The following is a 24675-nucleotide window of genomic DNA, read 5'->3' as shown; positions in this document are numbered from 1 at the left end:
GTGTTTGCTCTTGCTTAAATTTATTTGGACTTCTAGCCCATCCCCGTCCAGCTATCTCAAGATGGGTGATGCATTACAATCATGTACCCAGTCAACATAAACAAAGAACAAAACTACATACTGGGATACGACAACGTGCAATAAAGGCCCACCTCCGTCTCTCCCTGCAAAGTGCTCAGGGATAGGGGCCATTTGCATCAGGCCAAGGGTGGGAAGGGAAATGCTGGCCCTTTCTCTCCATTGCTTTTACCCAGAGATGGGCAAATCCAGCACAGCTTGACTTGATTCAAGTCACGAGTCTCTGCCTGCTTTAATGCAACTTGGAAACGAGTCCTAACAGGTGGACTTTCTCAGTGGACCAGAAAGTTTTGGGTGACACAAGTCCTGAGCTTTTTTGGTTAAAAAAGTCAGCCATGGTTCCACTGAAGAAAAATGGAGCTGCTACCTAGGGGTGTGTGTGCCGGAGCTCTTTAAGAACTCCCTTGCTGCCCCATCTCATCTGTAAACAAGGAGGGAAGGGGTGGGATGGACTGTGTGAGAGAGGGGACAGAAGCGGCCAGAGGGAGGAGGGTCACGTGCAGCAGCTGGGAGGCTTCTCAGTATGACCCAATCCTTTGCACCTCTACTCAGAAGTGGTCTCATTGCGGTTGGTCATTCAATGAGCTTGCTGGAGCCATGCCATGAGTTTCTCCTGGATAGCAAGGAACCGCCTTGCCCCTGCCTTCTCCTCTCACTCATCCAGGGAAAAAACCTTCATCCAATGATCATTGGTTCCTTCAGAGATGGACAAGAGAGCCTCCCCCCCACCTCCTGCTCAATGCAAACCCAAAACATTAACCTTTTCCTGTCTCCTGGCTGGAACTTCCCTGCTGCTCGCCGTGTCTGAATGATTGCCCTATGAGGTCTCTCATGCAGTAAAAAAGTAAGCCAGTACACCCAGACACAGACAGACTCGAGCATGCATGGGTGGGAGCTCATTTCTGAGTCAGTGGCCTCAAACCTGAGTCTTTGACATGCCTGACTCGAGCGTATATGGTTCAGTCAAAAACATGTGTTTTTGTGACGCGGACTCGAGTCACGTGACTCGAGTTCCCCTCTCTGCTTTTACCCCCCACATGGCTACAGATTTAGATGTCTAAGCAAAACATGAAGGAAGCTATGTAAAATGGCTCAATTTCTGAGGCTGTCACAAGCATTGCCTGAATGGCATTCAAGCTCACAAGGTACTGCCAAGCTCCAGCGCAATCCTAATCAGGCTAGCACCAGCACAATGAGTGCATGCAGTGTTGCAAATGTGTTATAAAGCTGTTACTGGCTGAAGAGTGCTTCAGAAATGCTTTAAACCAGGGGTGCTCAATAGGTGGATCGCGATCTACCAGTAGATTGCGAGGCAAAATGAGTAGATCGCGGAGTGCCGACCCCCCCCTTCAGGTGCCTCTGGGAGGAAACGCCGGGAGTAAAGCCCATTGTACTCAATGGGGCTTACTCCCAGGTAAGTGTGGCTAGGATTGCAGCCTCACAGCCTAATCCTAGGCATGTCTAGTCAGGAGTAAGTCCTGTTATACTCAGTGGGGCTCAAGGTACACCAACATACATTGTACACATAAATGTTATATGTTATGATGGCGCGAACATTGTAAAAAAAACTCTGGTAGATCTCCGGGCCTTGCTGGGTTTCAAAGTAGCTCTCGAGCCAAAAAAGTGTGAGCACCCCTGCTTTAAACACACAGAGAGAGCTAAATTCATGGAAACAAGTCATTCACGCTGACTGGTGCATGCGTTTTCTCAACGCTTTCTGAAATATATTGTGATATGATGAATGAATATATGGGAACCGGTGAGTCTTTGTTGTTGTTTTTTTGCTGAACAACCCATCGGAGAGAATCCATGGTAATAGTTCTATCTCTGTGGATTAAGAGCATGGGCTTTTCCACTTTAAAGCAACTCACCAGCAAATTTGTCTTTTATCAAAAATCTTGCCTTGTTGGCAGTTGCTCTGCTTACGGCTATTTCAATTTTCACTTAAGGAGAATGAGAATCGCTTTTCATAAGGCAGGGGGAGTAGATAAAGCACTGATTCAATTTCACCCTCTCTCATTTTAAACATTATATAAGGCAAGGTGATGCAGACATTGAGCCTCAGTGCAAAAAAAGGAGGCAAGTTACCATAGGTGCTGTACATGATAAGCCCACATTTGACGTTTGCGCTGCTGGCTCAGAGCATGTCAAATGCCACATAAACAGAGAAAGAGCTCAAAATATTGGTTGAAGGCCTGCCTGTTACCATATGTAGAGCAACAGCCCATTTCTTGAGAGCTTTTCCTGAGGCCTAGTCTGGGTGTCCCTATCTTCTGAGATCTGGCCAGTGGAAATTAAAAACAGAATTCTTCTTTGGCTATATCCCATTCGTGGAATAGCTTAAGAACATAAGAAGAGCCCTGCTGGATCAGGCCAAAGGCCCATCTAGCCCAGTGGTCCACCAGATGCCTCAAGACCACAAGAGACCTGCTTCCTTGTGCCACTCCCTTGCACCTGACATCCTGAGGTAGCCTACTTCTAAATCCAGGAGGTTGTATGTAACCATCATGGCTTGTAACCTGTGATGGACTTTTCCTCCAATCCTCTTTGAAAAGCATCCAGGCCAGGTGCCATTACCACATCCCGTAGCAAGGGGTTCCACAGACTAATTACATGCTGGGTAAAGAAATGTTTTCTTTTGTCTGTTCTAACTCCCCCGACATCCATTTTAATGGATTTCCCCCTAGTTCTGGTGTTGTGTGAGAGAGAAAATAATGTCCCTCTATCCATTCTATCCGTCCTCTGCATAATTTAGTACATCTTAATCGTGTCCCTCCTCCGGTGTATTTAGAGCCCCAAACACTGTAGCCTTTCCTCATAAGGGAGGTGCCCCAACCCACTAATCACTTTGGTCATTCTCTTCTGCAACTTTTCCAGTTCCACTATATCCTTTTGGAGATTTGGTAAACAGAACTGTACACATTACTCCAGATGTGGCCTTCCATTGATTTGTCCAATGGCACTGTAATATTGGCCATTTTATTATCTCTATATAGCCTCACTAGTAATATTCACAGGATGGTGACTTCACTATCTCATAGGGGCCTAGACTGGGATGTTACCAGATTCCTCTCTTGCCACAATTTGCAATGAAATGCATGGTCTTGGAACCCTTCCCACTCCTCATCAGATCTTATTTTTAAAGATACAATAATGTGTCTGGATTCAAAGCACTCCAGGAATTTATACAAACGCATGCATTTAATTGTGTGGTTTTCACCATATTATTCACCAGCTGTTAGGATAGGAAATATGGGGGGGGGGGGAAACTTGGAAAAAATACATGACATTTATTATCTGGGAAGATTGGGAAATTCCGGGGATTGTTAAAGGATGAGAGTGGAATGGTAATTAGAGGAAGCAATACAAGTTCACACAGAATGGAAATACAGATTCATTCATCCCCACCAAGGGACAGAGATTTCATTTTCCTGAGCAGTTGATGCATTACGATGTTCCTTCTCCATATTTTAAAATGAATCTTACAGGGAGGGGTTGAGTCTTGGATGACTTGGACTCGAGTCACAAAAACACATTTTTCATGACTCACATGGACTTGAGTCATGTGTGCGAAAAACGTGGGAACTGACTCTGGACTTGGGGGATTTTACCTTAAAAATGAAAAGACTCGAATAGACTCAGGTCAAGGTTTGCTTTTGTGTGTGCTTGCGACTGTTTTGTGCTTGCTTGCTTGTTTGGCTTATTTTTTGCCGCTTCCACGACTTGATTTGTTTCTCGAAAGACTCAGGCTTGAATCAAAATGACTTGACGAAAGGCTCTGGACAAGTCACCACAACCGCTGTTATGACTTGTGTGCGACTCGAGTCAAGGGGGGCAGAGACTTGGGGCCCAACTCAGGACTTGTCACTTTGGCTCCGGCACATCCCTGATACTTTATCTGATTATTTTGTAGGGATTGCATTTTATAGTTTACTTTTTGTGAGCCTTTTTATGCAGAAAAGTAGAATAAAAATATTTTAACTGACTACAGGGGCCCGATCATATTCTGGCCATGCACTGTGGGAAACTGGCATTAAAGCAGCGCAAGACCCTTTATGGCAACACAAAAATCCAGACCATTATCATGAGCTGCTCGGCTTCTGCTGCAAATGGTGAATGACACAACTTGTGTGGCAGCAGTTCCAGGAGGCTCTGGCAGGTGCCAGTATGTTAGTGGTGGGGAGGGGGAGGTTTGTGGACATTTCAGGGTGGGGAGGGAGGAAGAGCAGGTGGCAGGAAGCAGGCCACAGGGGGAGAGCAATTGGCATCAAATGTGCATGCCAGATTCTATCGCCCATTTTTTACATCCTCTCCTTTCCCTTTTTCTCTTTGGGCTTACTCTGAGGAGACCCATAGGCCACCTGGTGGCCTATGCATAGTTAAATAAAATATACTTACCTCTGGCAGGCCTCCTGATTGGTGGGAGATGGGACTGGGCAGTAACTAACTGAATGTGCCACCTCCACTCTGCCCTGGACAACATCCACTGGCATTAAAAAATTAAAAAATATTGAAATGAATGGGGACCCACCCGAAATTGGTTTGCAACCCACCTGGTGGGTCCTGACCCACAGTTTGAGAAACACTGATCTATGCAATTTTGATTTAGGGAGCCACCTTATGCTTACTTATGAAAGGGCAGGAGATACATTTAATAAACGAATGAAATGATGAATGCAAATAATTATGGATAACAACACCTTTATCGATTCTCATCTGAGCTAAGCAAGTGATGGATCAATCAAATTCAGTCTACATTAAAAACACATGCACACGTAGATAGCTATTGCTGGAAACAGCCAAGTGATGTAGCAGAAACCTTTGTGCATACACTGAGCCCAGCAGGTCTGCAATTCTCTCAGTGTGACAGCACACATTTCAAGTCCATTCTTAACAAAAGAATGCTGTTAGGAGATGCATTCAGTAGGAACTTGACCTCTTTTGTGTAGCAACAAACCCACTACTCATGCAGTTTAATTCTCCTGACCCCTCTGTAAGCCTCCTGCTCTGCAATGGGTCTCCTCGGATCTGTGCCAAGGAGACAAAGAGGGTGAGGAGACTTGAAAGAGAGGGGATAGAATCCAGCATGCACCATCACTGCTGGATCCACCCCCTCCCACAGCCTTCCCAGCCCTCCTTTCTCCCTTCTTCCTGCCCAGTTACATCCTACCCCATGGCTGCATTCCCGGATCTGGTGGGTGCTGGATTGTCCAGTGATGGCCGGCGAGCATTGCCAGCTCCTGCATCAGCACTCCCAAAATGTCCACCAATGGAGTGCTTCCCGCTTTGTCAGCAGCTATTTTATGACAGCAGAACTGTGTTCCATTGTCATAAAGCCCTGCTTTATTGCAGTCCATTTAATTTTGATTATAGATCCATTCAACCCACTATTTCATTGAGCTCAGAAGGGGACTCCTTCCTCCATTGTCCTGGCAACACAGGGGCAGTTCCAGCTCCCCACTTTCACTGTGCTATAGCATCACATAAGCCTGGAGTTGAATCTGGGACAATCTTCTGCATGCTGTTACCACTGAGGAACAGCCCAGGATGCACATTAGTTTCTTCCCTGTTTGATCTTCTGCTATAACTGGGCTAGAGTTATACTCTCTCTGGTTCCATTTAGGTGTTATGGCTACCGGACATGGATTTGTCTAATCCTTTTCAAAAGCCATATATGCTAGTGGCCCTAACTATATTCTGCAGCACTGAATTCCATCGTAATTATGTACTGTGTGAAATCCTCTCTTTTGTCTGTTTTAAACCTAGTTTTAATCATTTTCACTACTTGGCAGCAGATTAGGTCCAAACAGGAAGGAATTATTTTAGTGCTGGTGAGGATGAAGTATGACTTCGGAGACAATAGGAAGCCCCAAACTGCAACATCAACAATGCTATTAAGATTCCTTTTCACACTAGGCAATGTGTACTAAACTGCAATAATGATAGATTCATCCTTTAGAACAAGATGTGACTGTATTTATCTTTCCGAAGGGCAAATTCTATGAGCCGAGCCACTTCTTTCTAGGGATGAATCGATTTCCCCCTTTCCATTCATCCAAGAACCATAAGATTGCTCTGAACTACATTTTACTCTTCCAGAATTTCTAAAATCAATTGCAAAATTCAACACGTGGAGATTGAGGCAGTTTTCATTTCTTTCCATTCATCTGCACTCTCCCACCCAACCACATTACTTAGTATTTGTAAAATACAGCACAAAAGGAATCTTGATGCAACTGTACAAACTCACATCATAATTGTTTTTATGATGTTTTATCAACACACACAAACACACACTTTGGTGTTGTAGACTAGAGGGAAGAAAGACATGAATGAATGGAAGGAACTGAAAGCTGTAGCAAATTGTGCATGCACAGAGCTTTGTATATACCTTTTTCTGTATAAAAAAATGGAACAATGGAAAATTTCTAATGCCACAATTTTCAACCTCTTTCAGCCCATGGTACACTGACAAGGCACACAAGTTGTCAAGGCACACCATCAGGTTTTTGACAATTGACAAGGCACAGCACACTGCCAGTGGGGGGCTCATGTCCCTCATTGGTTCTACTAATAAATGAACTTCCCCCAAATTCCTGTGGCACACGAAAGTACCATGGCACAGTGGTTGAAAATGGCCATTCAAGTGTATCAGTTCCTGTTTAGAAACAAGAGAAGGTAATGTGGAACTCCAAAATCCAGGTTAAAAATTGGATCAGGGGAATTTTGGAAGCATCTCTACATCTTCTACACAATGGCATGTAAAATGTTTATATTGTCTCCCTTGCTATTCAATATTGCGCTTATTCCCCTGTCCACAATCCTCAATAAAACTGGATGTGGCTACACCAGGGGTCGGCAACCTTAAACACTCAAAGAGCCATTTGGACCCATTTTCCAGAGGAAAAAAAACCTCAGGAGCCACAAAACCCTTTTGACATCTAAAATGAAGATAATCTGCATATATAGTTTTTTTTTTCACCTTTATGCTCTTATAGGTCCCATTTTTATAATGTAGCCCCCTCTTGTAGCTTTTAGTTAGTTTTGTCATACATTCTTGTCCTGTGTTTTCAGACGCCTGGGCCTCTATAGTGTTTTGCCTGATTCCAAGGCCATTCTCTGCCTGGAGAATTAGGCCCACTTTAAGCAAATTAGCTCCCCTTCTTTCCCCCAACAAATGACCCTGGTTCTGCCCTGCACTCCTGCTGGACCCCACCTCCAGGGTAGCTCGCCTGTTCAACTTGAAGAGGTCCTCTCTCCTGCCAGCAGCCTCCCACCACTACAGCAGACCCTGGGTCCTCAGCGTCTTGGGCACAGCAGCCACACCAAACTCCAGTGTGTCCAGCAGTCCATTAGACACAAAGTCAGTCAGAATATCCAGGGCAGAGTCCAAAGTCAATAAGCCAAGTCACAGTTCAAGATCAGATTCCAAAGTAAGTCAGTCAAATCAGTCAGAGTATCAAAGTCAATAAGCCAAGCCAAGCCAAGCCAAGCCAGCCTCCTCTCCTACCTCCAACCTGCACTCCTTCTACAACCCACACCCCCTTCCTCAGGTGCTCCCTATATCCCTGAGGGCCCTATTGCCTTCAAGTGGCTGCAGCTGTGCAGCACACTCTGCTGGATGCCCAGGCCTTACCCTTAAAGGGGCCACTGCTGACACCACATCTACCTCCTCACCAGATCTTCCAGGATTCCAATACATATGGCGATTATGACATCTGCTTATCTTACATGGATACTAAAGAACTCCCCCCACCTTCCAGAGGCACCCTGCTGGAAGGAAAAAGGACACAGACTCCAGAGGTGGGGAAGAGAAGAAGCCAGAGCTGGGGGGGGGGAAGGTGGGGGGGACCTCAGGCCAGCTTCTGCCTGCCTGCCTGCCTGCCCGCCCACCCGCCTCCTTCACTCAGGCTGCAACCCTCTCCACACTATCCTGGGAGTAAGCCCCATTGGCTACAATGGGACTTCTGAGCAGACAAGTTGGTTGGAGCTCTCAGGCTGCAGTCCTCTCCACACTTTCCTGGGAGAAAGCATCACTGACTACTTGTGAGTAGACCTGCATAGGAGGGGGCTGAGGCTGCAGCCCTCCACACCTTACTGGGAGGAAGCCCCACTGACTACAGTGGGGCTTACTTGTGAGTAGACCTGCACAGGAGGAGGCTGAGGATACAGCCCTCCACACCTTCCTCGGAGTAGCCCAGGGACTACATCGGGGCTTACTCTGGAACAGACCTGCGCGGGCTCCCACTCACCCATCCTTGCACTTGGCCTTGAGCAGGCTTCAAGGCTGCCATCCCAGGTACCCTTTCCTGGGAGTAAGCTTCATCCTCTGTAATGGGGCTTACTACTGAGTAGACATGCGTAGGAGCAGGTGCCAAGGCTGCCATCCCAGGCACCCTTTCCTGGGAGTAAGCTTCATCCGCTGTAATGGGGCTTACAACTGAGTAGACATGCATAGGAGCAGGCTCCACGGCTGCAATCTCAGGCACCCTTTCCTGGGAGCAAGCTTCATCCGCTGTAACAGGGCTTACAACTGAGTAGACACACAGGATGTTTCCTCTGCTGTGGAGGAAAAGCCTCTCCTTGCACTGAGTGGGGACCTGCTCAGGGAAAGGCGGCTGCAAGGGCTCGCAATGGCTGAGGAGGAAGGCGGCTCAGGATTGGCTGGTGGTCAGCCAGTGAAGGGCCCTGAGCCATTCCAACAGAAAAAGCCAGGAGCCTGCTGGATGCTGATTGGCTGAGCCTGCTGGAGAGTTGGGGAAGGGAAAAATAGGGACCTTAAGCCTGCAGAGCGGGCAAAATTGAAAAGGGAAACCAATGCTGGGCAGGTGGGGGTGAAGGGAGAGGAGGGAAGCAGCCTGCACTCCCAACGCAGGTGCCTCCTCTCACACTCTTTGGCACTTGCACCTGGAGGAGCTGCAGCAGACAGCTGAAAGAGCCACATGCTGCTCTAGAACAGCAGGTTGCTGACCCCTGGGCTACACTGTCTCAACTCAGACTGGTAAAATCAACCATCTTCTATACATGGATGATCTGAAACTGTATGGAAAAAACCAGTCTGAGTTAACCTACTGATCACTGCACGTATATTCAGCACCAACATCCAGATGACATTCGGACTGGACAAATGCGCCACAATAACACGCCAATGTGGCAAAATCAAGAATGTGTAAGGAATTTAATTAGTGGCCGGAGATATTATCCGATCGCTTGGCAACAGAGATAATTATAAGTACCTGGGAATACTTGAGGCGGACGTCATACTTAGCAACAGAGTCAAGATATTGACTCGGCAGCAGTACCTAAAAAGAGTCAGCAAGATACTGAAGCCAAAGTTGAACACTGGAAACACGATCAGAGCCATTAATACCTGGGCTGTGCCCGTGATCAGATACCCAGCGGGTATAATAGATTGGATCAACAATGAACTAGAGACCCTGGACAAGAAAACACGGAAGTTATTGACAATTCACCATGTATTTCATCCTAAAAGTGACATTGACCGGCTGTATTTAGCTCGCAGAAGTGGAGGTCATGGCTCATTACAAGTACAACAGACAGTGGAGGAGGAAAAGCACAGCCTCCATGACTATGTATGTAACAGTATGGAGAAACTTCTAAAAGCGGTCAAAAGTGAAAATGTTATCTCTAAATCAGAGACAAAAGTGGACCACAAAAAAGAGACACTCACTTGCCGGCTTAATAGCTGGATTGACAAACTTTTACATGGACAATTTTTCAAAAACATTGACGGCGTCTGTGACAAACAGACCACCTGGACCTGGCTTAGGGATGGATTTTTACGCAAAGAGACGGAAGGTATCCTGTTTGCAGCCCAAGAACAGGCCCTTCAGACGAATGTAATGAAAGCCAGAATTCAGGGTACCAGTAACAACAGCCTATGTCAACTATGCAAAAGATGGGACGAGACTGTGAACCACCTGATTTGTGAATGTCCCAAAATTGCCAATACCGACTGTAAACGAAGACAAGATGATGTCGCACGACTTATACACTGGGCCTTATGCCAAAAATATGACTTTGACACGTCTGGAGAAAGTCCTGGAAAACGAGAAGATCAAAATCTTATGGGACTTTAGAATCCAAACGGATCGACGTGTTGAGGCCAACATGCCCGACATCACATTAATTGACCACAATTCCCGACTTGTGACATTTATTGACATTGCCATCCCTAGTGACCACAGGGTGGTAGAAAAGGAACATGAAAAAATAGAAAAGTACCATGAACTGTGTCTAGAAACCACCCGATTGTGGATGAAACACACTAAAGTGCTGCCAATAATCATAGGCGCACTAGGAACCAGCTCTGCAAATTTTGACAACTATTTGCAACAACTGAATGCACCAGCAATTACACTCGCTGAGCTGCAAAGAGCTGCTATTATTGGAACTGCGTCAATTATCCATCGATACCTGCAATGATCCTAGGCCTCTGGTTGGGGCCCGACCTTCACGGGCAGTAGCAGTGATACTGTGATTTTTATTTGTGTGTTCTTCTTTCACTTCCAGTTATCACTGTGATTATTCTTAACTTGAATAAAAATGTTCTCTCTCTCTCTCTCTCTCTCTCTCTCTCTCTCTCTCTCTCTCTCTCTATATATATATATATATATATAATAATAATATATATAAAACATGCTAACATAATACACTATAATGTTATATATATATATATATATATATATATATATATATATATATATATATATATATATATATATATATATATATATAACATTATAGTGTAAAATAGGTTTTGGTATTAAGCAAGTCCATTCTTCCCAAGAACATTTTTTCATGTCTAAGAGCACAATCCCAAGGTACCACAAGTCTCTTACGCTGGCTTCTGGGTGTTGTGAGCATGCTGTAAAGTACGTTTGCACCACTGAGAGTTGGGGAGACCAGCGCAAGGATGCGCGATGGCCTCCCTGCGCCAGATCCAGCACCAACAGAATAGAGGTAAGTTTGCACTGGCTATGGACTGCCAGCATAGGGGCTTGGGGAGGGTGGGGGAAAGGCATTTCAGGGGCGTTCACGGGTGGAGGGAGGGTGGATGGGCCGGTGGGTGGGCTGGGATTGAAAGAGGGGGGCGGGACCAGCCTCTGGCACTTAAGCCAGATCCTAACCCCCCTTTCTGAGCAGCCTGGCCTTCAACTGGGCTGCTTGAATCTGTGTCAGAGATTTAGCTGGTGCAGATATGGGTATCCCCACTGAGATGACTGGGGCATTACTCAGGGTAAGGGGGCATAAGTCCCCTTACTTCAAGTTGCACCAGGTTCACCTCCAACCCTGTGCTGGATATAGCGCAAGCCAGCTGGTCTGCCTACTCCAACATAGGTTAGGATTGGGCTGCCCATCATATGTGTAAAATAAGAGGTCCTTGCATGTAGTAATACAATTTATACCAATAGATACACCTATGCTAAACACATATTTATATATACGTACAGTATGAATAACATCTAGTTAATAATAATTATTACAACATGCTTTAAAGGCATACCGTTCTACTTTAAAAAAAGCATTATGGAACAGCCTATTGCACCCAGCCTCTCTCTCTCTAATTTTCTGTGGCCATTTAAATAAATACAAGATGTCCAGCAATACTCCCTCATTCAGGGAGGAAGGGAGAGGAAAGTGGTTTCAATATCATTCCAGTTAATTGCGGCTAGAATCACTCCTGCTACACATATGGAAATTTCACATTGGTGCACTTCAATTAAGGAAAAATAAGAGTGCAAAGTAATTTATATTCATGGATTAGATGTCGTCTGTGAAAAATTACCGATTAACTCAAAGTGGGCCTCTGGAGTACTAGTGAAACAATTTAGTGAGGATCTCAATTTGGTGGTTCCCCCCCCCCCCCACATTCATCTTCCTCCTTAAAGTCTGTGTTCAGAATCCCTTGGAAATGACCATAATATTAGGTGATATGAAACACAGTTTTTAAATAAATGCTCTGCTCAATATAGAGGTGCACATTTTTCTGTTCAGTACTGAGAGACATGATTAAAAACATGAGGCTTTAAATTTGTCACATCAAAGCATGTAGTTGTTGTTTATATGAGATGGTGACAGATTCTGGAAGGACACGTTGCTTACCTGTAACTATTCTTCAAGTGGTCATCTGTGCAAACTCACATAAAAGGCAGGCTGATCTTGGAAGCTTCCAGAGCTTTTAAGAAGAGAAACCTGGTGTGTGCTCATATGCCTTAAATCCAGGGACAATGCCCAGTTCCTTTGAGGACCAACCCCACCAACGGTCACATTTAAAAAGAGCTCCAACAGTAGAAGCCAGGCATTTAGAAGCGATAGTTGGGTTGGTCATGTGTCTGCACAATCAATCAAAGAACTATAGTTACATTTAAGCAAGCAACTCTTTTTCTCTGTGTTCTCTATGCCGTCGCACATAGTGGAGACGTTAGTTAGCTTATCCCTTACATGAAGCTGAATGCAGGTCAATCCAGAGAAGATGTTTTGCAAAACTGGGCACTGCATCAAATGAGGCAAAGGCTGTCAACTTCATGTAAAGGGAATTGTGCTTAGAATCCTACTGCTTTGTAGAGCGCCCTGTTCAAAGGCCCCTGCTGGTTGATAACTATTAGATCCCCCATAGACACAGAAACATCTCTACTTCATTGAATAGGTCTTGTGAGTCAGTAGCAGGCAGAGTTGAGAAAGCTACTGGTATGGAGATATTCATCTACGAAATGTTGGATCATTGATTGTTGATTGCTCCACTTGATGCTGGTACTTCATATCCAAAGTTGATGCCATTCTAATTATGTTTTTTTGTACAACTTCAGGTCTTCCATGGGAGAAACCAACTTCCTGGGCTCCACCTAAGAGTTTGAACAATGTACCGTAGATATTCGCCTATAGTACGTGAAATTAAGGGGATCCTTGGTACTAGATACCTACCCAGAGTGGGACATGGTATTTATCATGGCCCTTGATACCATCCCCTTGGCCCTGACAGCTCTCTACAGACAATTTATGAGCCATCTGACCCATCCGCTTTGAAAAGTTGGTGGTAGGGTGGTGAAAGAGTCACATTTGTAGGAAGTGCCAACATGGCTGCTGCAGGTGTGACAGCCACCTTCCAGAATACAGACTTGAGGCAAAGCTTCCTTTTCAGTCTTGTCTGCTTGGAGAGCTTCTTACAGTGGGCACAGGTGCCCATAAGCTGGCTCTCTCCCAAGAGAGAGGCAAATGTCATGCTGGTCAGTCAAGTGGAGTTCCCTCCCCACCCACAATGGCCACACTTTCTAAAGTGCTGCTAGCCATATAGTAAGCCATATAATAAGGCAAGGTTAACTAGCATATTAACCAAAAATCTTTTAAAAATATGTATTTCTGTAAACCTAACTGTATATACAAAAAGGTGAGAAGTAAGGTCTATGTAATTTTTTTTTTCCTGAGGAATGGACAAAGGGAAATATTTTTCATGATGCGGCCTCAGTGTTGATTGAAAAGAACTAGGAGACAGGACTAGTAGACTGGGCAATCTTCCTGTTCTCAAGGTACATGGCTGTGCATGGGGTGTCCTAACTCAAGCACAGAGACAGAACACTCAAGAAAGTTCTGGAATGTAGCTATGAGTATGTGCAGAACTGCACTAGAAACTATGAAGAAGAATCTGTCATTCTAGCCCAGGCTTACACAGCCCATCAGCCATGAGAAGACACCCACCTAGGACTTGATAAGCCTCCTGTTTTGTTTGCCTACAACTGCAAAAATAGCAGTGTGCAGTGCCTGGCTTGAGGCCATGTTTGGCTATGTGGGTCACAGACTACTGTGTAGCCTGGGTTAGATGCATTCACATGCCATGAATTCTCTCCATTAGTCCATTACAGAGAATTGGTTTTCAGACATAGAAGAATGCCTCAATGTAGTTACTGCTGGCCATGTGCACATTTGGGGCTGTTATTGTTTTATTTTTTTATCCCTTTGTTTTCTGAATAAACAGATTCTGGAAGTTCAGGCTGCAAAAGAGCCTTGCCACAAGCTCTGCCAGGCAGTGTAAACAATGCTGCACTGGATGGACCAACACCTCAGATGTTGTATGCATGTATGAAAGCTGTGTGTGAAGTACTGAGGACACAACTGAACTGCAACAAGAAAGCTGAATTGCTAGCAAGGATGAGATGAGATGACTGGATGACTGGAGGTTCAAGGAGTAGCATTTGATAAAGCAGAGAGCAAGAGACAAGGGCAGGTGTGCTGTAGCTAAAGCAGAGTGATTGTGGCTGACCAGGAGGGTCACAAATGTGGCGTAAGTTGGCTAGGCTGGTGCACGGAGAGGCGCTGGCCTGTGGAGGCTGAAACAAACCTCCGTACTGACGGAGGCACCGAGCCTTGTGTTGGCCCGACTGGGCCAACGCAAGGCTCTGAGGTAGGTGGGGAGGGGGTGGGGAGGAGGTGTTCCTGGGCAGGGGGAGGGCGGGCAGTGGGCAGCCCTGGGGGCAGGCAGGGAGCAAGAGGCGGGGCTGGGATGAACAGGAGGAGCAAGTCCGAGGAGACCAGTTTGGAGAAGGAGCCTTACCCAAAGGTAAGGGGAAAAGTTTCCCCTTGCCTCTGGCTGAGCCACTTTTGGCCCCTATCCTGCACTGGAAACAGCGCAAGCCTCTTGGCTTGACTCTTCCAGCATAGGATAGGATTGCACCCTTAATTATCTAGTACAAATACAGTACTTAACCCTTTCTGCCCTGCAGGCTTTTCTTCTAGATCAGGGGTGTCAAACGCATGTCATACCAAGGGCCGAACAGCATTCATGGGGCCTGCTGAGGGCTGGAAGTGATGTCATTAAGCAGGAAATGATGTCATGAATCAGGTCATAACCAAAAATAAGCACTTTTTCACTTAGGAACTCATTAGCTGCAAATGACAGAAGAGAAAATACACAAATCTTGATCATATTTCAAGTTCTGGGAGAGCCCAATTTTCATGTGGGCTGTCCGTATAGCAGTAACTCCTCAGCATTGCTCAGCAGCTGAGAGCCTGAGGACCGGATAAAAAGCTTCCGTGGGCCGCATCCGGGCCCCAGGCCTTATGTTTAACACCCCTGTTCTAGATCCTTATCCTTCTCGCAATGCCAGGCTCAGGACTTGTTTCTAGACCTATGGAGCCCCTATGGACAAAAGAGTGCAAGTAATGGTTGGGGAAAAGAAGCTGGCCTGTCTGGCCTTACTTCACAAAGGAGAAGCAATGACTGCTTCAAAGATTTACGGTGGAGCCGGAACATGTACTTCTGGACAATGACTTATTAAATAAGGACATATAGACAATTTTTGGAACATTGAGCTGAAACTCATTGTCAGCTTCCTGCCAGTTTTATTTTGACCCTTCAGCAGAAGCACTTCTGTCTTATGGGTGAAAGTGTCTCTGTTTTAAGCAAAAATGTGCTTCACACTTGAAATAAACAACATGCCAATGTCATTTAATCCTGTTTAAGCAAGCATCGAAAGTATCCCGGGCACTAATGAAGTCTTCACATTGGCAGGTGAAGGGATGAAAAATTTCATCTGTGCTAATTTGCCCAAAACAGATGGTGCATGAATTAAAGTGTGCAATGGCTGTTCGAAGGAGTCTCCATTTAGTCTCTTCCGAGATTTAGATTAATTATCTAGGCCTTAATTCTGCCTTGCTTACTCTAACTGAAACACACAATTCATTGCAGTAAAGCCTGGGTCCTTCTGGAGAAATCTTCTCGGTCTCATTAACATTGATAAGGAAGTGTTGTTCCGGGAGGCAATGCCGTCGCAATGCCAGGAATGACATCCTCATTTCAGTTATTACCTAAAAAGCAAAATAACTGAATACTATTCAACAGAGATGAACAGTTTTCCGATCTCCTTACAAATTCAGGTGAGGTCATTTTATGTATATCTAAATTGTTTTTCATTTATGGCTATTCTGTCACGTAAACGTCTCTGATTTCATCATCTGCATGAAGGTAAGAGTGCAGATGAATGACAGCTTTAGGATATTTGGTCAGTCTTGACCATAAGCATTAAAGGTTGTATAACACAGGAGTCCAATCACGGTTTTACCCATGATACAACCGCATAAGTGTGTAGGTGGTGTGATTGGGGAGATACAGGATCAAACTTCCACTTTAGATCAAATTACATATTATGTTAAACATGTAGTTAGTCTCTGAATGTTTTTAAAGTGTAAACAGCAGCCACCAGGGAGGGGAAAATCAGGGACCAACAGAAGTTTATGGTCTAGACTAAGAGCACCTGGGGGGCATGTTAAACACATAGTTTGGCTCTAAGCTCTGAAACTCAATGGGTAAATTTGGGCAGCCATAATCTCATCATAAGCTACCTTGCTGTGTAGATGAAATGGGGGGGGGATGATTATGTATGTCACCCCGAGCTCCATGGAGGAAAGGTGAAAGAGGAATGTAATAAATGCATAAATCAGTTGAGATGATATCTTTGGTTTCAAGATTATTTTTACATTCGATTGAAAAGTCCAGGGTTCGCAGCTGGATGGAAAAAGCCTAAAGCTATAATCCCATTCACACTTACCTGGGAGTAAGCACCACTGATTATGATGGGACTCACTTCTGAGTAGACAAGCATAGGATTGGGCTATAAAGCATGCCCAACTTGTGGGTGCATAGCCTCTGCTCAGAGGGTGCATTCAGACGAAGTTGTAGGTATGTGCAACCTCCTGATTTTAGAAATGGGCTATGTCAGAATGCCAGATGCAAGGGAGGGCACCAGGATGCAGGTCTCTTGTTATCTGGTGTGCTCCCTGGGGCATTTGGTGGACCGCTGTGAGATACAGGAAGCTGGACTTGATGGGACTATGGCCTGATCCAGTGGGGCTGTTCTTATGTTCAGATGAATCCATGCAAGTTAGGAGAAGATACACTAGGGTGGTCCCAATTCCCCTGCCTGCTCAGTGCATTTACTTAAATTCTGAAAAGAGCTAGTGTCTTGCATTTAAATGTCTCGTTGCCTGGCCATTGCATTGCATGACACTTAGAAAGACCATGTGTACCTGAAACTGGCAAAGTCAATACAAAGGACTCATCATATGATCCTGCTTTCCGACATTATTACAGAGGCCCTAAAATAAATGCTGTATTCACAACTAATATTGCTAGGATACAGTGTGAACTGATTCACACATTTTATTTCTCGCTTCGCATGGAGAGCCACATGTGAAAAATAGCCCTGTAAGGCAAACTATCAATGTTACCAAGTTAGAAGATGCTGGAAACCAGAAGTCCCTCCTCTGCCACCTTCCAAAATCAACGTGAACTCTGCCATATAGCAACCTGAGGTCATGCCTGCAGCTATACAATCTCATAATGTCTCACAATGGAAACAGGATCAAGTCTGAAATTGATCTCTTGGATTTCACTGCAGTTCTATCTCTGAACCAGATCAGACGGAAAGCTCTTCAACCTCTCCAGACTGAGAGCAAAGTCCAGCTGAAATGTCTGCGTGACTTCCTCTTTGCCGACGATGCAGCTGTCACTACCCACTCTGCCAAAGAAAGCGCCCTACAGGTAGACCACAGCTGCGATACAAGGACATATGCAAGAGGGATCTGAAGGCCTTAGGAGTGGACCTCAACAGGTGGGAAACCCTGGCCTCTGAGCGGCCCGCTTGGAGGCAGGCTGTGCAGCATGGCCTCTCCCAGTTTGAAGAGGCACTTGCCCAACAGACTGAGGCTGAGGCAAAGAAGGAAGGCCCATAGCCAGGGAGACAGACCAGGGACAGACTGCACTTGCTCCCAGTGTGGAAGGGATTGTCACTCCCGAATTGGCCTTTTCAGCCACACTAGACGCTGTTCCAGAACCACCTTTCAGAGCGTGATACCATAGTCTTTTGAGACTGAAGGTTGCCAACAGGATAAGCTATAGAGAGGCTGGTTTAATGTGCACATTCTTCTTCTCCACCCCGAAAGAAAAGAGAGGGGGAGTGTACCAGAGCTCATGCTTGCCTGGAAATAACACATTCTGACATGGGAGTCATGTCTCCTCTTTATCCTTCTGCAGTGCCTGCTCCTTCCGCAGCCGCCCAGACAGTCTTCTCCAGGCTCTCAGGTGACAGCAGGGTTTGAGAGAGTGGCCTTTCTCAGCCCTACCTGGGAATGTGACAGAGGCATTCACGAGGTGTGAGAGCTGATTGCATCACTCCCATGTTGGACCTCCTCCCATACCAGATCATACAGAATACATTACAATAGCATATGCACAGCCTAAAGGCGGTGGCATCACTAGGGATGGCGTCGCCCCCCCCCCCCAATAACTTCGTTTATTTATTTTAATACAGAACAGTGTGTGTCGCCCAACAAATCAGTAACCACCAAAAATCCACTGGCCAACTTGATGACACTCAAACAACTGATTAAGAATTCTAGTATTAGCTCTGATCCATGGAAAGGAGAGCAGACTCATGCTAACACCTTATTGGCTCCCTGCGTGTCCTAACACCTCACTGGCTCCCAGAACAATCGGGGCCCAATCCTAGCCAACGTTGCAGCACTGACGAAGCCACAGCACAGCCCTGAGGTAAGGCAGCAAACATGCCCTACACCTGAGGAGTCCTCCTTCACTACCCTCCTCCCCATAGAATGCAGTGAATGCTCCCTTGGCACAAGGATAAAGTTTCTAGGATAAACTACAGAGAGGCTGGCTTAATCTGCACATTCTTCTTCTCCACCCCCAATGAAAAGAGAGGGGGAGTGTACCAAAGCTCTTACAAATCTATTTTAATGTTATCAGAGTTTTATTGCTGGCTGCTCTGTTTTATACCGTTTGATTTTATTGTTATACTGTTTTTATTTATTTATTTATTTAACAGTTATACTGTTAAACTCTCTTTGATAGTTTTAATTGTATTTTAGTGTTTTTTTGCACTTCGCACCCATTGGCTTGTTAGGCAGCTTGGGCGCCCTTCGGGGAGAAAGTTGGAGTACAAACAAACAAACAAACAACATGATGGCGTCATTTGAAAATACCAAGATTTTCTAATTTTGACCAATAGTGGTGTCACCCCCCCCTCCAGATGCATCACCTAGTGCATTGTACGTCACCGGCAATTCCCCTAGTGATGCCACAGGGATGTGAAGGTCTTCTGTATGAGAAGCATCTGCTGTACAGTAGTGTAGTTAGAGGGGGACAAAATGATAACTACTACAGGCACCTCAATGTGCCGTGTAAGCAGCCCCTTCCATTTGCTGTCAGAGTCATTCCGGACAGCAAAGACACTGTTTGGTTCGGTTAGCACTTGTGCATTGCTGTTGCCGCCCATAAGTGCTCTGACGGTGAATGGGAGGGGCGGCTTACATGGCGTATTGCATTGTCTGTAGTACCTTCCACTTTGCCTCCCCCTCTACTTATGCTACTGCTGCTGTGCCACTGAGTTATGGCCCTACAGAAGGAACACTGGGAAGCTTCCCCATGTATTCCATAATATCTAGGTCTATCCTGAGTTGGTTCAATGTCTACCTGGAGAAGGGACGTGCCTGTGACACTACAAATCTTGTTCTGCCTCTCCCCCACCATTCCCCTACCGCCTCTCCAAGAACAGCCGCACCATGTGAAATCATCAGCCTGGGGCTCCCGGGAGATGCAGGGAAGGGAACAAAATGTGTTTGATTCATTTCCCTCGGACACCGACAGCCTTCTGCTCACGTCAATGATGCACGGTGCTAATGGGTTACTACAGCTTCTACCTGTAGTGATCTTTTCCTGGGCACCCTGCAGTTGTTCGGGCTCGCAGAAAGCCACAATGTGACAGGAGATCGATTGCAGAGCTTACTCCCTTCAGCTTAAGAAGCTCCCGAGAAGAAATTTTCTTGACTGAGCCAACTGACTGTAATAACTTTCCTATCTAGCCCCTGAGTCCAACATAATTTCTTTTCAAGTTCCAGTTTTTTCTTTTTTTTTTCCTTTCTTTTTTGTGATTTTATTTTTCTTCCTTCTTCTCCAGACGGGTTGGTTATTTGGGGATTTGATTGCCCAGTCATTCGGCTGCTGACACACATGGATGGCGGGTAAGGAAATGCTATTACCTTCCATTCTCCAGCTTTGCCATATATATGCAACTACAAACATTTCCATCACTCACACACTGAACTTTGCAAATGTATCCCAAGTCCTTTGCCTAATATTACATTTCTAGGTGTCTTTCAGTCTTGCTTCTCTCCAGACATCTCTCACACACTGAAAATAATGAATGACTTTCCTCTTTGGATTTAATAACTACCGTTTTTAATGCAATGTCTTTTCCAGCTCATGTTTCAAATGTCAGTATTTCCTCAGAAATTGGTTTGAACACTGCTCTCCAGACTCCTGGAGTTTAAGCACTAGGAGTTAGGCACCCAACATCTCTTAGTGGCAAGGCTTATCCTTTCCATCCACAGGTTCTCCAGGATGGTTTCAGGTTCCATCCACAGCATCTCCAGTTTTTTAAAAAAATTAATTATTTTCCAAAAATAATATTACCTTTTGGAAAAACTCAAGGTAGCTACCACCAAATTCATTAAAAGCAAAACAATCACACTACGAAACAACAGACCAGAATATACAACAACAAACCAGAACTAAACCAATATGTGGAGTAATCCTAGCGAGACTGCAACATACCAAGAATCAATGAGAAATGAACCTACAGCAGCATCAGGGGGAAAAAATCAAGAAAAGTAAACAGATCCCCAAAGTGAACTGGTAGGAAAAATCCTGGAGAGCTATTCAGCAAGTCAACAGGACCTGGCTGGATGGACCAATAGTGGCTATCTGACTCAGTACCGGGCAGTGGCATAGCTAGAGGGGGTGCAAAGCACTAAGTTTTGCAGGGAGCCTCACTGTGGTGTGCAAGCGGTCCATCCCCCTCCCCTTTGAAGTCATTCTGGGCCACAAGAGCAAAATGGAGGCATTGCCTCCATTCTGCTCTCATGGCCTGGCATGACTCTGAAGAATGGTTGGCAACCTTCAGTCTTGAAAGACTACGGTATAAGCCTACAGCACCTGGTATTCCCAGGTGGTCTCCCATCCAAGTACTAACCAGGCCTGACCCTGCTTAGCTTGCGAGATCAGACGAGATCAGGCATGTGCAGGGTAACAGTTGCTGACTCTGAAGGGGAACATAAGAACAGCCCCTGATCCAGCTTCATAAGAACATAAGAACAGGCCCATCTAGTCCAGCTTCCTGTATCTCACAGCGGTCCACCAAATGCCCCAGGGAGCACACCAGATAACAAGAGACCTGCATCCTCGTGCCCTCCCTTGCATCTGGCATTCTGACATAGCCCATTTCTAAAATCAGGAGGTTGCACATACACATCATGGCTTGTAACCCGTAATGGATTTTTCCTCCAGAAACTTGTCCAATCCCCTTTTAAAGGCATCCAGGCCAGATGCCGTCACCACTTCCTGTGGCAAGGAGTTCCACAGACGAACCGCACGCTGAGTAAAGAAATATTTTCTTTTGTCTGTTCTAACTCTCCCAACACTCAATTTTAGTTGATGTCCCCTGGTTCTGGTGTTGTGTGAGAGGGTAAAGAGCATCTCTCTATCCACTCTGTCCATCCCCTGCATAATTTTGTATGTCTCAATCATGTCCCCCCTCAGGTATCCCCTTTCTAGACTGAAGAGGCCCAAACGCCGTAGTCTTTCTTCATAAGGAAGGTGCCCCAGCCCAGTAATCATCTTAGTCACTCTCTTTTGCACCTTTTCCATTTCCACTATATCCTTTTTGAGATGTGGTGACCAGAACTGGATGCAATACTCCAGGTGTGGCCTTACCATCGATTTGTACAACAGCATTATAATATTAGCTTTTTTGTTCTCAATACCTTTTCTAATGATCCCAAGCATAAAATTGGCCTTCTTCACTGCCGCCTCACATTGGGTCCACACTTTCATCGACCTGTCCACCACCACCCAAAATCTCTCTCCAGATCTGTCACAGAGCTCAGAACTCATCAGCCTATATGTGAAGTTTTGATTTTTTGTCCCAATGTGCATGACTTTATACTTACTGACATTGAAACGGATCTGCCATTTTGCTGCCCATTCTGCCAGTTTGGAGAGATCCTTCTGGAGCTCTTCACAATCACTTCTGGTCTTCACCACTTGGAAAAGTTTGGTGTCGTCTGCAAACTTAGCCACCTCCCTGCTCACCCCTGTCTCCAGGTCGTTTATGAAGAGGTTGAAAAGCACCGGTCCCAGGACAGATCCCTGGGGCACACCGCTTTTCACCTCTCTCCATTGTGAAAATTGCCCATTGACACCCACTCTCTGTTTCCTGGTCTTCAACCAGGTCTCAATCCAGGAGAGGACCTGCCCTCTAATTCCCTTACTGTGGAGTTTTTTCAGTAGCCTTTGGTGAGGGACCGTGTTGAACGCCTTCTGAAAGTCCAGATATATAATGTCCACGGGTTCTCCCGCATCCACATGCCTGTTGACCTTTTCAAAGAATTCTAAAAGGTTTGTGAGGCAAGACGTACCCTTACAGAAGCCATGCTGATTCTCCCTCAGCAAGGCCTGTTTGTCTATGTGTTTTGAGATTCTATCTTTGATGAGGCATTCCACCTGGTATAGCTGTTAGACTGACCAGCCTATAGCTTCCCGGATCCCCCCTCTTTCCCTTTTTAAAGATTGGTATGACATTTGCTATCCTCCAATCCTCTGGCACCATGGCCGTTTTGAGGGACAAGTTGCATATTTTAGTCAAGAGATTTGCAACTTCATTCTTCAATTCCTTAATAACTCTTGGGTGGATGCCATCAGGGCCTGGTGACATCAGGGAGCGGGAAGGGCCTCTTGCAGAACTTAGTGCTTTGCACCCCCTCTAGCTATGCCACTGGCATGGGGCAATTTTAAAAATGCTTTTCTGTTCCCTTCATTGTTCATGTTGCCTGCCCATTTATTGCTGTCTAGCAATTCTCTTTAACAAGCTTTTTACTCCTTTTCCCCCTCATCATTCATTCATGCACAAGGGAGCAATTAGAGACAGTATCATCAGATCTGTCCATTAATATACATCCAGGTGACTACTTGAGAAGCAATATTGCGCATTCCTGGCCTGGGAGCTCTAAGAAACACATGCTTTCAAAAAGTACTGAAGAGCCCTGCAACAACTTAACAGCACTACAACCTACCTGTATGTTTTCATTGGGTGTAGCTTTTGAACACACACACACAAATCAGTATTGTATAAAGTCACTCGGGTAGGAAGCAAAAGTAGGATTTATCTGCCCTGAGCTCCACTGGTTGTACAGGAAAATCTAGTTAGAAATGCAGATGGGTTGTTCAGTCCTTTAACAGTCAGGGCAGATGAATGATCTTGCCCAAAATTAGGAGAGTCAAGTTTTTTTTGCTGGTTGCCTTACCAACCCACCTTGATAGAATGACAGGCAAAACTGTACCATTCTACAACTTTCCCATGATCTTGGCAACTGGGTAATTTTTTGTTACGTGCATGGCAGTGAGGTATTGTGCTGAAACAGCTGTAGACCAGGCAGGCAGGACTTAAGTTGTCTTACCCTCTGGATTGGCAGGACATTCCTCCAGTATTTCAGTAATCAGAAACCATCTGATTCCTCCAGAGCAGTTGTTTTCAAACTTTTTAGCACTGGGACCCACGATTTGTCAGGACCCGCTGGAAGTGATGTCATTAACTTAGAAATGTTGTCATGGCCAGTAGTGACATCATCAAGCAGGAAAATTTTTAACATCTCCCATATAACAAAATCAAATAAATTAAGAAAGTAAGTAAACTAAAAGTTTACAGTAAGTACAGGTACAACCTTTTTATACACTGATTTTTTATCCGCGGATTTGTCTCAACACAAATGGGGACGGATGGACTAAAAGTCGCACACACCTTTGCCTCCTTTGCCCCGTGCTGCTGTCTCTTCCATTTCAAGGCAGCCTAAAATATTGCAAAAAAGTAGGCACAGGCACAGAAGTAGCCCTGTAGCCAAGACTGAGCACCTTGCACAGGAACAGTAAGACTCCTTGGAGCCCCTGAGCCATCAAAGAGGCAAGTGCAGAAGACTCTGCAAGAATCACTGAAAATCTTATGGGGAGAGGGGAAGCCAAGGGAGAAACCTCTGTAGCCAGAACTGGTGCAGCAAAGAGGAGTGCTCTCTCTCTCTCTCTCTCTCTCTCTCACACACACACACACACACACACACACAGAATTCCCCCTTCCTTCAGGCTGAGACTTTGAAGGCTCTCTGTGCTCCAGCCTACACAAGCAAAACAGCCCAGCAAGCAAGTCTTCTCAGCAATCTGAAGCATAAGATTTAGGCTACAATCTGAGCCACACTCTCCTGCGAGTAAGCCCCATTGACTAGAAGGGGACTTACTTCTGAGTTGACATGCAGAGGCCTGGGCTCTGATGCTGCAATCCTTCCCACACTTTCCTGGGAGTAAGCCCCACTGACTAGAATTGAACTTACTTCTGAGTAGGCAGCCATAGGACTGGGCTCTGAGGCTGCAATCCTCCCTACACTTCACTGGGAGTAAGCCCCATTGATTAGAATGGGACTTACTTCTGAGTAAGAAGGCATAGGACTGAACTTTCAGGTTACAAT

General features: G+C 45.5%; 1 protein-coding gene and 1 pseudogene across 7 annotated transcripts in view; both read right to left on the bottom strand.

Moving 5' to 3' along the window:
• NLGN1 (neuroligin 1) overlaps positions 1 to 24675 on the bottom strand; it is a 569544-nt gene that overhangs the window by 22374 nt on the left and 522495 nt on the right. The gene's annotated exons all lie outside the window — the stretch shown is intronic.
• On the bottom strand, positions 21089 to 21205 carry LOC136647080 (5S ribosomal RNA; annotated as a pseudogene).

The sequence above is a fragment of the Tiliqua scincoides genome, chromosome 3 (genome assembly GCF_035046505.1).
Source record: "Tiliqua scincoides isolate rTilSci1 chromosome 3, rTilSci1.hap2, whole genome shotgun sequence".
Classification (NCBI taxonomy): Eukaryota; Metazoa; Chordata; class Lepidosauria; order Squamata; family Scincidae; genus Tiliqua; species Tiliqua scincoides.
Note: the sequence above shows the minus strand (reverse complement) of the source record. Positions and strands in the feature narration are given on the sequence as shown.